General features: G+C 28.4%; 1 protein-coding gene across 1 annotated transcript in view; it reads right to left on the bottom strand.

Annotated features, from left to right (window-relative positions):
- Positions 1 to 1085, bottom strand: part of LOC111040196 (putative mediator of RNA polymerase II transcription subunit 26) — a 210855-nt gene extending 209770 nt beyond the window's left edge. Inside the window, exon 1 of the mRNA XM_022324040.1 lies at positions 592 to 1085. The gene's annotated coding sequence lies outside the window, so the exon portion shown is untranslated. The remainder of the gene's footprint in view (positions 1 to 591) is intronic.
- Positions 1086 to 13449: the final 12364 nt, after the last annotated feature.

Genomic DNA, 13449 nt, shown 5'->3' with positions numbered 1-13449 from the left:
TTGATTCGTTTATTTTTTCGTACAATTTACATAAACATTGAGTCCGACAGATATAAATTATTAAACGTTGTTCATATCTCTAGGAAAATATATTATACGGAAATTTCATCATCCGTATTTAACGATATTATTGTGTTCTAAAACAAATATTAAAATAGTTAACTGTTATTGTACATAGCAAATTATTTTATTTTCAGTTTATGTCATTGTTAATTTGGGGTTGAGTGAATTTTTATTTCACACTATATATATAGGCAATACAATATTGTAATGCACTATCGATCGATATGATCAATAAACCATTCAATTGCAACTTAATTATCTTGAGTATTTATTAGTCAAAACGTCATTTATCGATGTACGTTGCTACTTGCCATACTTACTCCTACTATCTGGTCGTATTTTGCAAGCGTTAGTTTACCGCAAACATACAAATCTTTTACACAAGTAATTTGAATTCGCATATATTGAGAAGTGTATAATATTAAAATCCAACTAGCGTTGGCCGTCTAGTGGCCATATAGGTAGGTAATAAATAATAATAATAATAAAAAATACTATGAGGATACTCAATAATATTAGTATACTCACGTGTTTGGTGCGATGGCAACGATCGTAATTTTGTCGATGACGGCGGCGGTGACAGTGGTCATTCGCCGCGATTAACCCATCGGGAACGGCGGAAGACAAACGATCTGGAGGGGGAGGGGCGCACGCGGCAACTCGGCTGTGTGGTGGAAAACGCAAACGGAAAGGGTTCTGGGGGTGATGGATCGGTGGTGAGGGGGGGGGGTCGAATTTGATAGAAAAATTTGCCGCCCAAAAACGCAGCGGCCGTCTATCCGGAACGGGACTGGACCGGAGTGTGTATCGCGTGGGTGCTCGCGAACCACAACAGCGGTGACCGACGTGGGTGCGAGTCTCTCGCGGGTGCGAGTGCAGCGATAGTCTTCGCGCGCGCGCGCGCGCTCGACCGTGCCGCCGTACGACTTGACCGGCGCGTGTGGCGTGTCCGGCTGCGAGAGGAACGCGCACGTCGTTGATGCTCCGCGGACGGCCGACTGAACACGTGTGCGCGAAACACCGCCGCGGGTTCGACAGCCGACAGTCCCGACGACGACGGCGCGGCGGTGGCGGCGGCGTCGGTGGGACGACCCTTTATCCCGAAGAGAGCGCGTCAGGCGTTCGCGCTAATCGCCCGTCAAGCGCATATATGACAATATTATATGCCTATGCGACAAGCGAGACCAATCAGCAGGGACCGCCGGGACTACAACATATTATATAATATATAATTCAGTGTGGGTGAAGAAATCGGACTGCAGTCGTCAGCGGAATGTCGATTTTTTTCGGCAAAGGTGAAAGGGAGAGGAGGCTCGTGCCGCTGCTCATGCGTTATTATTATTAATATTTTTTTTGGTTTTTTTTGTTTGTTTTGCTGTGTCGAGTAGAAGTAAACTTTTTATAAACGTAAATAGTGTCTACTAATATTTGTAAAAAAAAAATACACTGCTTAAGTATGTATAGAAGTGATGTATACCTAGCTACGTCCACATAACTGTGTAACATTAGTAAATAACTCTTTAGATTTTCTTCCGCCCTTATTTGTTGCAATGATTAAATTTTCGAATTAATACCAGATATTATACTAGAAATACAATTTGTTTTATTAATAATGATTCCAAGGATTTATTGTCCCATTATGATGATTTATGATCATCCCCTGCAATACACTAATGTCAATAGGGAATACTATGTAAGTTAATTCTACTCGATAACTAACTTATATACATCTTATAATGTCTAATTGTTTGGCACTTGAATAGGGACAAAAATTGTTGTATAAGTATTTTGATATATTGTTCTATATCTTTTACAACACAAAACCTACTACGGACTAATATTACTGAAGATCACAAAACTAAATTTAAATAGCTGATCGTAAAATGAATACCTAATGTATTTATTTTGCATTAAAAATAATTTAAAAGTTAAATTCAAATGTATTTAAAAATAAAATACTTTTATTTTTGTTTATACAACACCATGGGCGACACGGGTCATTGTTTTTACAAATAATTTAAATCGATAACATATTATTATGTGTATTTATTCAAAATATTAATTTTAAATTTTTGTTTGAAGATTGGCAGCTGTGATGAAGTGGATACAGTTTGTGACTAATTCTGATGTTGTGGTATATTCAGCGTTCAGTGTGAATGTAGTTGATGGTGACTTGGACATAATATCATACTGCGTATATTTGGAGTTCCTATTTGCCTGTAAGATTTGAGTATGTCCGATTCCGAGTCTTAATAGAATAACTTCACATTTTCTGAAAATTTCGATAAGTCATGTATTCTGTTTAGTAGAATAGAATATCCTTTTCTGCTTCCATAAAATACTTCTTGACTGTAAGTATAGAGCTCAGGCTCGATGTTTAAATAAAAAATAAAAATTTAGTTATTTTATTGTAATTCAAAATATAATTTGTAAAGTTAAATTTTTGAAATTATGTATGTACCTATCTACATTATTATTTCCATACAATTTCAAATTTATAAAATATAACAGACCATCTCCACTTGCAATCGTTTTTCATCGTACCCAACGATTTGTATTGAATAAAAATTCAACACATATGCTTTACAGTGGCCTACTTAATGACGAGCTATAAAGCACACCTTACACCTACTATACAGTAGGAACGGCTTTCCTTTTTTCTCTTTTTTTTGTTATGAGTGAAAAACTGAAAATCGAATAAAATTAAGTGCCACTGTTTTGGAAGAGATCTAAGAAAAAACATTTATTATTCGGAAAGGATATAAGGGTAGTAAATGGCTTTGTTTTAAAATCTACCTCCTGCTGTATATTCTTTAATGTGGCATGGGTACTAAGGTACTTTAATGCCTTGTGTGTGAGACCTTACATAATATTAAATCGTACATAATGTGTAAGACGGTAAAGGAAAACAAATGTGTCAGTAACAGCCTCTAAATAACGGCATGGTGAACAATACTACTTACTATAATAGTAAAAAATAATAAACTGCAGATTGTTTTTAAAATTACCTTTTAATTAGTTTTTTTATTATCAGTCTAAAATATTATATAATTATTATAATAAATTACAGTATTTTTTAGGTTATTTAGTAGATTTCTAACTGTGGGAGGGCACGGGTTGGTTAGGTTAGTCATTATAATTATGCAGGGGAAGGGTATAGATTAGTTCGGAAAACGTATGTATGTGTCTAGGATTCGTCTCTAAACCCATGTGGTCACCCATCCGAGAATTAGTGACACCGAATGATACTTGACCTTAAAACATGTTAATGACTAAGACCGAACACCTATTATGTGTGTTTATAGTTTATGTCTACCGTAAAAAATATGTATTTAAAATATTTAAATTGAATATAATATTTTGCATATGAAATGAAGTAACTATTAAATATATTTTTATTTTATCCATGTAGGTAATGACATCTCAATCAAAAGAATACTGATTTCTGTCAATTCGTTATTTTCAGATATTAACACAATAACCTTTGCCAATATTCTAGAGAAAATTCGTTATTTCTTTTCAATAACCTTGTTTCTAGAGATACAGGCTCCATAAGTGCAATTAGACCTCTAAAACGTGTTGTGCTATACTATTAAAAACATACAATTGATGGTACTTCATTATAATTATAATAGTTAGATCTAAAAAATCAAGGGGCGCTAAATTGGAACTTGGGGGTGCTAAAGACTCTTTTGCACCCCCCTAGTTGCGCCAATGACAGGCTCTTTGAAAAAATGTAACTCGTCTTCATCTATTGATGACGATTGCCAATGGCAATGGTTTTACCACAGATTAAATAAAAGATTATTTTACGATTAACGGCAGTATTATATTAATTCCTTCGTCTATACTCAAATGTATATTATAATGTACACATTGTGTCAAGTGAAAATTATTTTTATCCATGATAGTGTTATGTACCTTTTACCTAAATAGATTATTGTTATGTAGTTCGATTGTGTTGGGAATAAATAATTAAAAATAACAGAATTTGGTTGAACTCGTCCGTTGAGAACCTATTCATTACAACACACGAGTATACCATAATATTATGACTGTGCGGTATGACCTGCGTGATCGCCCACGGGCCACGACATAAATGGACAACTCCAACGATACGATGGCTTTTATGGGTACTGTAACAGAAACATTTAGGTAGGTATAAATTCGTATTCAAGTATTGTATATAATTTTAGTACGTCTGTCGTTGTGTGATAATAATTTTTTTCCCATTTTTTATTTTTCATCTCCGATATTAAACCGTCGTCCTTTATACATCCCTCCATGACATATTCTGCAGTGCATTCGTTGTCGTTCATGTGTTTAAAGGGTGTGTATACCTTTTGGTTTTTTAAACAATTTAGGTTTTATATAATACAATGTAATGTATATACTGTTCGCTGCAGTAATGTTTTGTCATGTTTTTTTTCATGTGTTAATACATGAGTGGTTAAGCTGAAGTTTTAGGGGTGTCCGGTACCAGTACTTATTTACGACTTTGCAAAACGAAAAACCCAATATTATGATAAATATATTTATCCACCAAAAACGTCGAGTGTCTCCCTAAAAGACGAGTAAGTTATAGCACATTTTTCGGTTCCCACATTTGAGCCACAGATTAAAAAAAAAAAAAATACCATTGAAATTAAATATTTATTGACTATATATCATTTGGTATCGAGCGTGTTCAAACTATCGTTACTGCAACCCATTCCTATAATTGATTTTCTGTGTAAACGTTAAATCTACAAGCCGGTTCGTGAGTAAACGTCATGAACAATCCCTCTTACGCCCCTCCCACCATGTAAAAACCCATTAGGTATTTGTCAAACGCACGCGTGTTCGATAAGCGTTTAATTATTATTTTGCATTTCACTCGGACACACGATATATACCTATCACACGTGGCACGTGTCTCGAGTGCGTGTACTTAGCTGGCTGCTAACGCGCATATCGTTTTGCGTCTATGTAGAGGTAATTTGTTTCTGTTGTGAAAATTTTGCGGTAGCCACATTACGATAATAAAGATAGCAAACTTTTTTTGTTGAAATTTTAGATTATCAGGAAGAAGAAGAATTTTAAGACTTTATAATGATGAATTTAAGTTTGTTCTCTTATTTTGGATCAAAAAATAGTGTAAAGGCGTACAATAATTTAACCAAAGTACTTTTTTCATACGTTATAAGTAAAGGGCGGACGTTCATACTTCAAATAACATAAATGTATGCTGCAAAAAAATTTGAAATATGCTTGATAAAACGTCATTATATACTTTAAAAAATGTACAAAATATGTACAAAACCATCATTATATTCCTAAAAATGAAAAATTTAAAAATATGCTCAAAAACATCTAATCTGCTATGTTCTGTTTGTATTTCTTTTATTTGGTCTACTTTTATTGTTGATTTATTCTGAAAAATTAAATTATTATCATTTTTTTTATTAATTTAAAATGAATTTCATTTTACTTGCTTAAATGTGCGTTACACTGAATAATCATTGTTTTTGAAATATTTTCAAAGTGCATAGAACATCAAAAAATAAATTAAATAAATAAATTTGTTAATTCAATAAATTTGTATCTGTCAAAAAATGTTTATATTTGGAAAAACTTCACTCAACATCTACACATCAACCGATGTGATAGGTGCACATTTAAAATAAGTTAAATCATCAGGTGTTAAGTTTTTATGCTGTTATTTTTTTGATAAAAAAATTTTTAACTTGTAAATTGTAATATTATCTGTAAAAACTAAATTTATCAAAATTACATCTCTAGAAAAAACGTTTCAATCTTCAACATTAAAAAAGTTCTAGTACAACATTTGATGTGAGTGGAACAGGAATCATTAAAAGTAAGAAACAGTAATAACAAAAGGTGGGAAAGTTCCAAATGGAAATACTAGAATTTACGCAACGCAACTTGCCCACAGACTCAATTATGATTTTTAATAAAAAAAAAGAATAGGTACTTATAAAGACTTTATACTTTTATTTAATATATTATTATATTGTATTATATTACTTTTTTGACACTTAAAATGTTTCACTATAATATGTTTTAATTTAAAATTGAACGAAATCAAAAAAACTGATAATGTAATTCACAGTTCCTCATAAGAATTTCATACAGCAAATATGAAAAACACATAATATCGATTTCAGTTTTTTTTATTAACTTTCAAAGTTCCAATTTTTACAAAGGTCTTCAAAACCATGAAAGCATAAAAATAATTTTGTAGTTGAAAATTTATAACATTTCAATATTCGTAGGCTATATTACTAAGGTTTGGATATTGATGTATTTTTTGTAAGTTTCTTACTGGAATTAAATAATTAAAAATCAAGGAAAAATTCACAAATTTTTTTATGAGCGTTTGAAGTATATACATCGACGACATTGAAAATTAATTGTAAAATTTGTTCTTAAAAATGATTTTTCTTTCTTTATCTGTATTACGAGTATATAATATAAATAATGTTTTTTTTATTGATTTGCACAACTTATCTATGCTGTAAGAATTTTAGATGTGCTCTAAGTTGGGAATTTAGTCTAGTCAAGATCAATTTTCAATTATTTTGGTTAAGAGTCCTTATGAACTTGAAATCATTAATTTTACATGAATAAAATGCTGTTAAGATATACTTTTAGTAAAAATAAATTCGGAAACTTCTCAGATGTAATACTAGGTGTTCAATTTTAGTGTTATAATATATACTGTACCGTCATACTGATTATCCTATTATTTTTTTAGTATATTTTGTGTATTAAATGTCTGTAATAATTTAGTTTATAAGGTTGAAAACCAATACTAGTGTATGACTACCGGGTAGCTTAGTGGTAGAATATTCAGCCGGCAAGCGAGAGACTCGGGTTCAATACCCCGTCCGGAGCTATATTTTGGATTTTTTTTCTCTGAATTCAGCGGTAGAGGGTTGTTCTACACTAGTGCTCTATACTTTGTTTATTTAAAGTTTTAATGTTACGATTTGAGGGTTGTTTGAAATTAATACTAATATGATTTTTAAAATTGTAATTATATTATTACTATAGTTGAATCATGAATAAATTACTCTTAAAAAATAACTTGTACCAGTACACAAAATTAATGTACTCCGACTTCAAACATACAAGTACATTAATTATAAAAATGTATTTTAAAATCTAATATTAATCATAATGTTACATCAGTAGCTTATGTTATTAAAAATAATAATATTTCTAATGATAACCAATTTATTTATAAGTTATTTAAAATAAAAATTGACCTTCGAAAACATTTTAAAATTAAAACTATGAAATTGAATATCAAATATTAAAAAATATGCAAATAAATAACACACAATTTGTATAATAAACATGAGAGGTTTTAAGGATTTTTTTATGACACACCCCTCTATATATTTTGAATTTTAATATTAAATGAATAAAATTTAATATTATTTAATAGTTAAGAAACTACCATACTATGTTTTTTTTAATTTTGTTAATTGTATGAAATGTTGAATTTAGTTTATTTAAAAAAAAATGTAACATAATATTGTAATTAGGTCATTTTACAATAAATAATTTTAAAAACTAATGATTTTAATTATTATGTCCGTGTGTAAAATGTATATTTATATTTTATTTTATTAAAATATTTTAGTATTTTATCACCTTCAACACACAAACTATAACATTATGGACTTAATAATATATTTTATTAGAAAAGGTAAATATTTTAAATTGTGAAAATGTAGGGGGCTGCTTAATGGTACCACTGGTGATGAGTGTTGAAGGTTCTTTGACCTTGGAAAAAATTAAAGCAGAATAATCAGTATTACAATCAAAAGTACAGAGTGCCTGCACGTATATCTAACCTAAACCATATAATAACGAGTTACAACCACCATAATATGTGATTCATTGTCATGTAATTTAAGGCATTAGTACACGTACTAATAAGAGCCATAAAAATAGTAAGTTACTAAATGAAAAATTAGTGGTAAAATAGACGTGGCAATAGTTAAAGCAATCTATAATAGTATAACGTTGTTTACTCAACTTACGAAAATATTTAGTGCATTTAATGTGTTTTGTTAATTATCAGTGTTTCTAAAGCGAATGACAATAACCAGATAATTAAGATTGTCTTAATATTGAAATTCTGAATTTTCGTGTGTCAAAAGTTACATTAAAATTAGATAAATCAAATAATTGCTGAAAAAATGTTCGTTAAGTTATCTTAATATATCTAAATATTGAATCAAAATATAACATTCAATTTATATCAATTATTTCAATTACAGTTATGTCTTTAATAATTATTATTTTTTAATTTGCACATTGTCTTGTAATTTTTATATTTTATGGATACCAATTAAGACATTATTTTAGGTATCACAACTCGACTTCATCAATTACACCTGGAACCATAATTACACAACTATTTTAATACACACTGTATTATATGCACAACCATATCGTTTGTATCAATGTTCATGTGAAAGTATAAATACTTGATAAAAGTAAAACTAAGTTTAATATTAAATGGAAGTAATATTATAAAACTTATTTAAAAAATAAAATTTAATAAATAATCATACACGCATCAAAATATGAAATTTTTATAAGACAAGTATGTACCTTCTTAGTTAGGTTAGGTTAGGTTAGGTTAGGTTAAAGTCTACTTAAACTATAGGTATTTCATCGTTAAATATTTTTTATTCGATTGTTTGGAATACATTATAGTCAAATTCAATTCTAATAATTTAAAATATTTTCTGAATACCATTAATTTTACATTGACAATAATATCAAAATACTGTAATTTATTAAATTTTAATTAATTATGCTTACAGTTTAATTTTTTTTTAAATAAATATTAAAAATTATTAAATTGTTAAAACACTGCATGTTATTTTCTTGATTATTTAGAACCCTCCATTCGTGGTTTCCTACACACGCATGTACGTGTTTTATCTACTTAGAACGCCGTGTTCAATAACTTGCACTTGATTACTGTAAGCAGTGTTGTAGTTACACACATTTTATCACCATATTTCGTCCGGTTTCGTAAATACGGATTTTGAAATTATTGATTGATATTACGTAATGACTAATATTTTACCACGAAATGGCCACCAAGGTCCTCTACATAATTTCTCTTCATTTCCCGTTGTTTTAAACAATTTATATCGTTCAATGTTTTAATTTAAAACTGATATGAAACTGATTGTATTGTAATATTATGTGTATATATCTAAACGTAATTTAACGTGTATGAAATATATATGATTATTGTTCTTTACAAATATATAAACATTACATTAGTTTATTTAAACTTTGTTAAATAACATGCATTTTTAAAAATTGTTTTATTTAGTTGATGTAAATCAAAAATTATTAACTATTAAAAAACTTGACATAATTTTACACATTTTCCTATTAGCATTAACTACTTATACCGGTATGATACCTATAATTTTGTCTCTCCTTTGTGTTTTTTTATTGATACTTGAAAAGTTTAATTTTGTTTTATTTTGGGTTAATGTACGGACAAAATGTTTGGGTGTGTGTAATGCATCTAAAAAAAAAATAGATAAATATTTAATCATTTTATATACTGACTAGACTACTAAGTTAAAAACATCATTTTAATTTAAACATGAATGTTTTTTATGTTATGTATATTTGCTACTAAGATATCGACAAACAATAATAATTTATTATACATTATTATACCTAATAAACCCAAATAAAATATAACCAATATGTAATAGATGATCTTAAAATACGTTTATTTAAAACATAGTTTAATAATAAGAACCGAACACTTATATTGCTAAATAAACCCAAACACAGTATAATAACACCAGAATATTATTACAAAATGTTAGTACATCAATAATTTATTAAATTTCAACCTTTTTATAGTACATTATGATAATATTTACGTTATAACCTTCATAATATCTTCTAAAATTTAGTATGTTTATGGTTCAAAGGTAAATGTTTTTAAATTATTTTACTATTAATTTATTTAAAAAAAAAATCAATTGAAAACATTTTCATAATAAGATATTTTCTGAGGAAACCGTTCTATGAGGTCTTAATATTTATTTCATCATTTATTTTGTTTCTAAAAATGTATTAAATCCATTGGAAAGAACGGTTTCTAAGAAACTATAGTTATCTTCAAATACCACGAAACCGGTTTCTAAGAAAATCGCAAACAAATTATTTTGCAACGATAATAGAAAAATTGGATCTATAAACTTTTAATAGTTAAAAATATTTTGACGTGTTTGTTATAACTATTCTTTGGTTATCAAAATAATATTTTGAAAGATAACTTGTAATTTATAAGAACTTAAAAATTATTTAGAAGAAATTATGTTGAAAACAGTATATTTCTATATACTGGCTATGTAATGGTTGGTTTATGGTTGTTAGGTTTCCAAGAAAACCTTATAAAAGGCTACTCTGTATTAACATTTATTTTGTTGTATTAAATTCCATTTAATGACGTGTCCTTCCCAATAATTAATGAATATGTGGACTGACCATATAGTATATAGTACAGATGGTACACTTGTTTCGTGTGAACTTGTTTAAATTGTGTTGTTGTGTACTACCACCAAACCAAATACAATTTTAGGCTTTAGAGTTTTGAGAAAAATAAATCCCTGTTAAAACTGAAACTTCACGTTCTGTAGAAACTTTTTTTCTGTTTCAGATTTATTAAATATTAACAAGTTCTATAACAGTTTAAAAATTATAAAAAAATTGTATTATTTAAGTATACCTCTCACAATCTTTTTTTTTTTTTTTTGCAGTATAAATTATATATTAACTTATTGACAGTTAATGAAATTAAAAGATAATTCTAAACAAAATACAAACTTAAGCGAAAAATAATCGTAACATATAAATCAAAACTATTTTTTTTGTTGTTAATTATTTCGATTAGAAACAATGTCAATCAGTTTGGTCTTCTAAATAAAGGTAAAGTCGAAGGACGTCTTTAATTCTATTGTTTGCGAATTTATTAGTCTAAATTGTATAAAAGAGTTTTCATTAATTCGAAAATAAGCTTATAGTCCGGTTTTATTCACAGTGCAATAAATATCCAAGTATAAATAATTATTGAGAAAAGTAATTTAATTAAAACTAAAGTAAAATACCATACCCCTCAATCGTCATATACCTCAGGGGTTAAGCAAAGTAGGTAAGAACAAAAAAATATTTTCACAGAAAGTAAAAATAAATTGTAATGGTTATAAACGTATAAATTACTTTTTAAAAATTTATAAATCGTTCAACTAATATGAAAATACATTTCTCTTATTGACTGTCATCATAAATGATTTATAAATAAATTATTATCAATGTTCAATTCATGTATTTTAATATACAATTAAATAAAAATATTTTTTAATATTTTAATATTTTATAATTATAAAAACAATTTATCAATACTACATCAAACGACTTTTGCAGTTTTTAAGTAAAAGTGGCTCTTACAACCGCACCTGTATTTGGATGTAATTTATTGTATAAACTTATAAACTTTCAGTGTAAAATAATGCTATTCTACACAATATTTAGTCGCTAATAAAAATACAGAGTAGCCTTTTATAAGTTTTTTTTTGGAAACCTAACAACTAGAAACCAACTATTACATATTTAGTTTAGTAAAGAAACAAGCTGTTTTCTACTTAATTTCTTTCTCAATGATTTCTTACTTCTAATAAATTACAATTTGCCTTTTAAATAATATGTCCACAAAATAAACAAGGCCATAATTTTTGCCAAGTATATGATCAATAAGAAAAAATTAAATTACATAGTGATAACTGATAATATGTATAATTCACTTTTCATTGACATACCTAAGCTTGCACATTTTTTAGTTTATTAACCTATCGGCTATCGCCGTATGGTATTCAGACAAATGTTCATCAAATATTTATTTGTGGATATCGTTTCATTTTATTAGAGTTTATTTCATACTATGTTTGGATATTCGTGAATTTTTACTAACGAGTGTTTCAAAGTGTTGAATTTATTGCACTATTTTTTTAAAAGATTATATTTTATTAATTTATTGAATATTTTAAAAACAGATAATTTATTTTGAAAAACAACTTAACAACCAAAAATATTCTATAAATTATCAGTTTTGAAATTTCCCTTTGGTACTCAATTATCCAGTGAACAATGTGCTCATAGTTGACACTGTTTGAACAACTTCACCAAAATCATGCGATTATCTGACTGAACTATTCAATACTACATTATGAACGGTATGTAAACAGACTTTATATTTGATTTTAACATTTTTTTTTTAAATGTAATATAAAATATTGAAATTCAATTTCTTGGATACTAGAAAATAAAATATGACTGCCAATTAAACAATTTAATAAAAAGTAGCTATAAACCGGTATGTTTGTACATTTTTAAAACACGTCTTTTGTCATGTCATGTTAATTAAACGTGTTGATAAAAAAAAGACTCTCAAATAACTATAATAGTAATTTGTATAAAAGATTATTTATTTTGACAGCCAGACCAAGGATCACGGAATTGGAAAGGCTATACTGTATGTATATTCATATTCTTAATACGCTCACGCAATATTATCGTATCGTGGAAGTCGATAACGGTTTTCCGGGCTATAAATAGTTACACGAGTTTCTAAGTTAATATACATGTAATTATACCGCTGTATTCTGTATACATAGGTACATTGGTACATAGGTCGTCGGTTTATGCGTACATAAAAGTTTCTGATTACGCCTCACGCTTTGTAATACTTTAGGCGTTATTTTGGTTTAATAGCAACACGAAAAAACAAAAGAAAACAAGTTTATCGTGTCTGCCATCTCGGCGTCTCGCAATAATTAGAAACGTGTATGTGTGTGTGTGTAAAATAAACGCATCTATACACCTCTATGAAATTACAAATTATTATTGACCTATTACTAAGTATAACTGTACAAGTAACATATTAAACTGTATGTATTATCTATAGAATATCCAATATAATACTTAATCCATACATATCGAGATTTTTGGATAGTAGCGAAACTAAATGTATGAAAAATGAGGTTAAAGTCTTCTTTTGTCTAGACAATAATATCTGGTTGAAAATGTACACTGCACATTGTTCTAGGACTGTTTTTAATCGATTCTAAATCATAATATTATGTATAATATTCTGTATAATGCTATAACTCAATAGCCTAAATGGCTTTGGTTTTGTTTGCGACTGTTGTAAGTTTTTACTCGCTAGTCGTTGTGGCGAGGAACGCAAAAACGATTGGCTCAAAGAGCTATTTACTTATCTACGAAAGTACGAACGAATTAAAAAAAGTTCACCATGTTTAAGCCTTC

This window comes from Myzus persicae, unplaced genomic scaffold (assembly GCF_001856785.1).
Source record: "Myzus persicae strain clone G006 unplaced genomic scaffold, MPER_G0061.0, whole genome shotgun sequence".
Classification (NCBI taxonomy): Eukaryota; Metazoa; Arthropoda; class Insecta; order Hemiptera; family Aphididae; genus Myzus; species Myzus persicae.
This window is presented reverse-complemented; position numbering and strand designations above follow the sequence as displayed.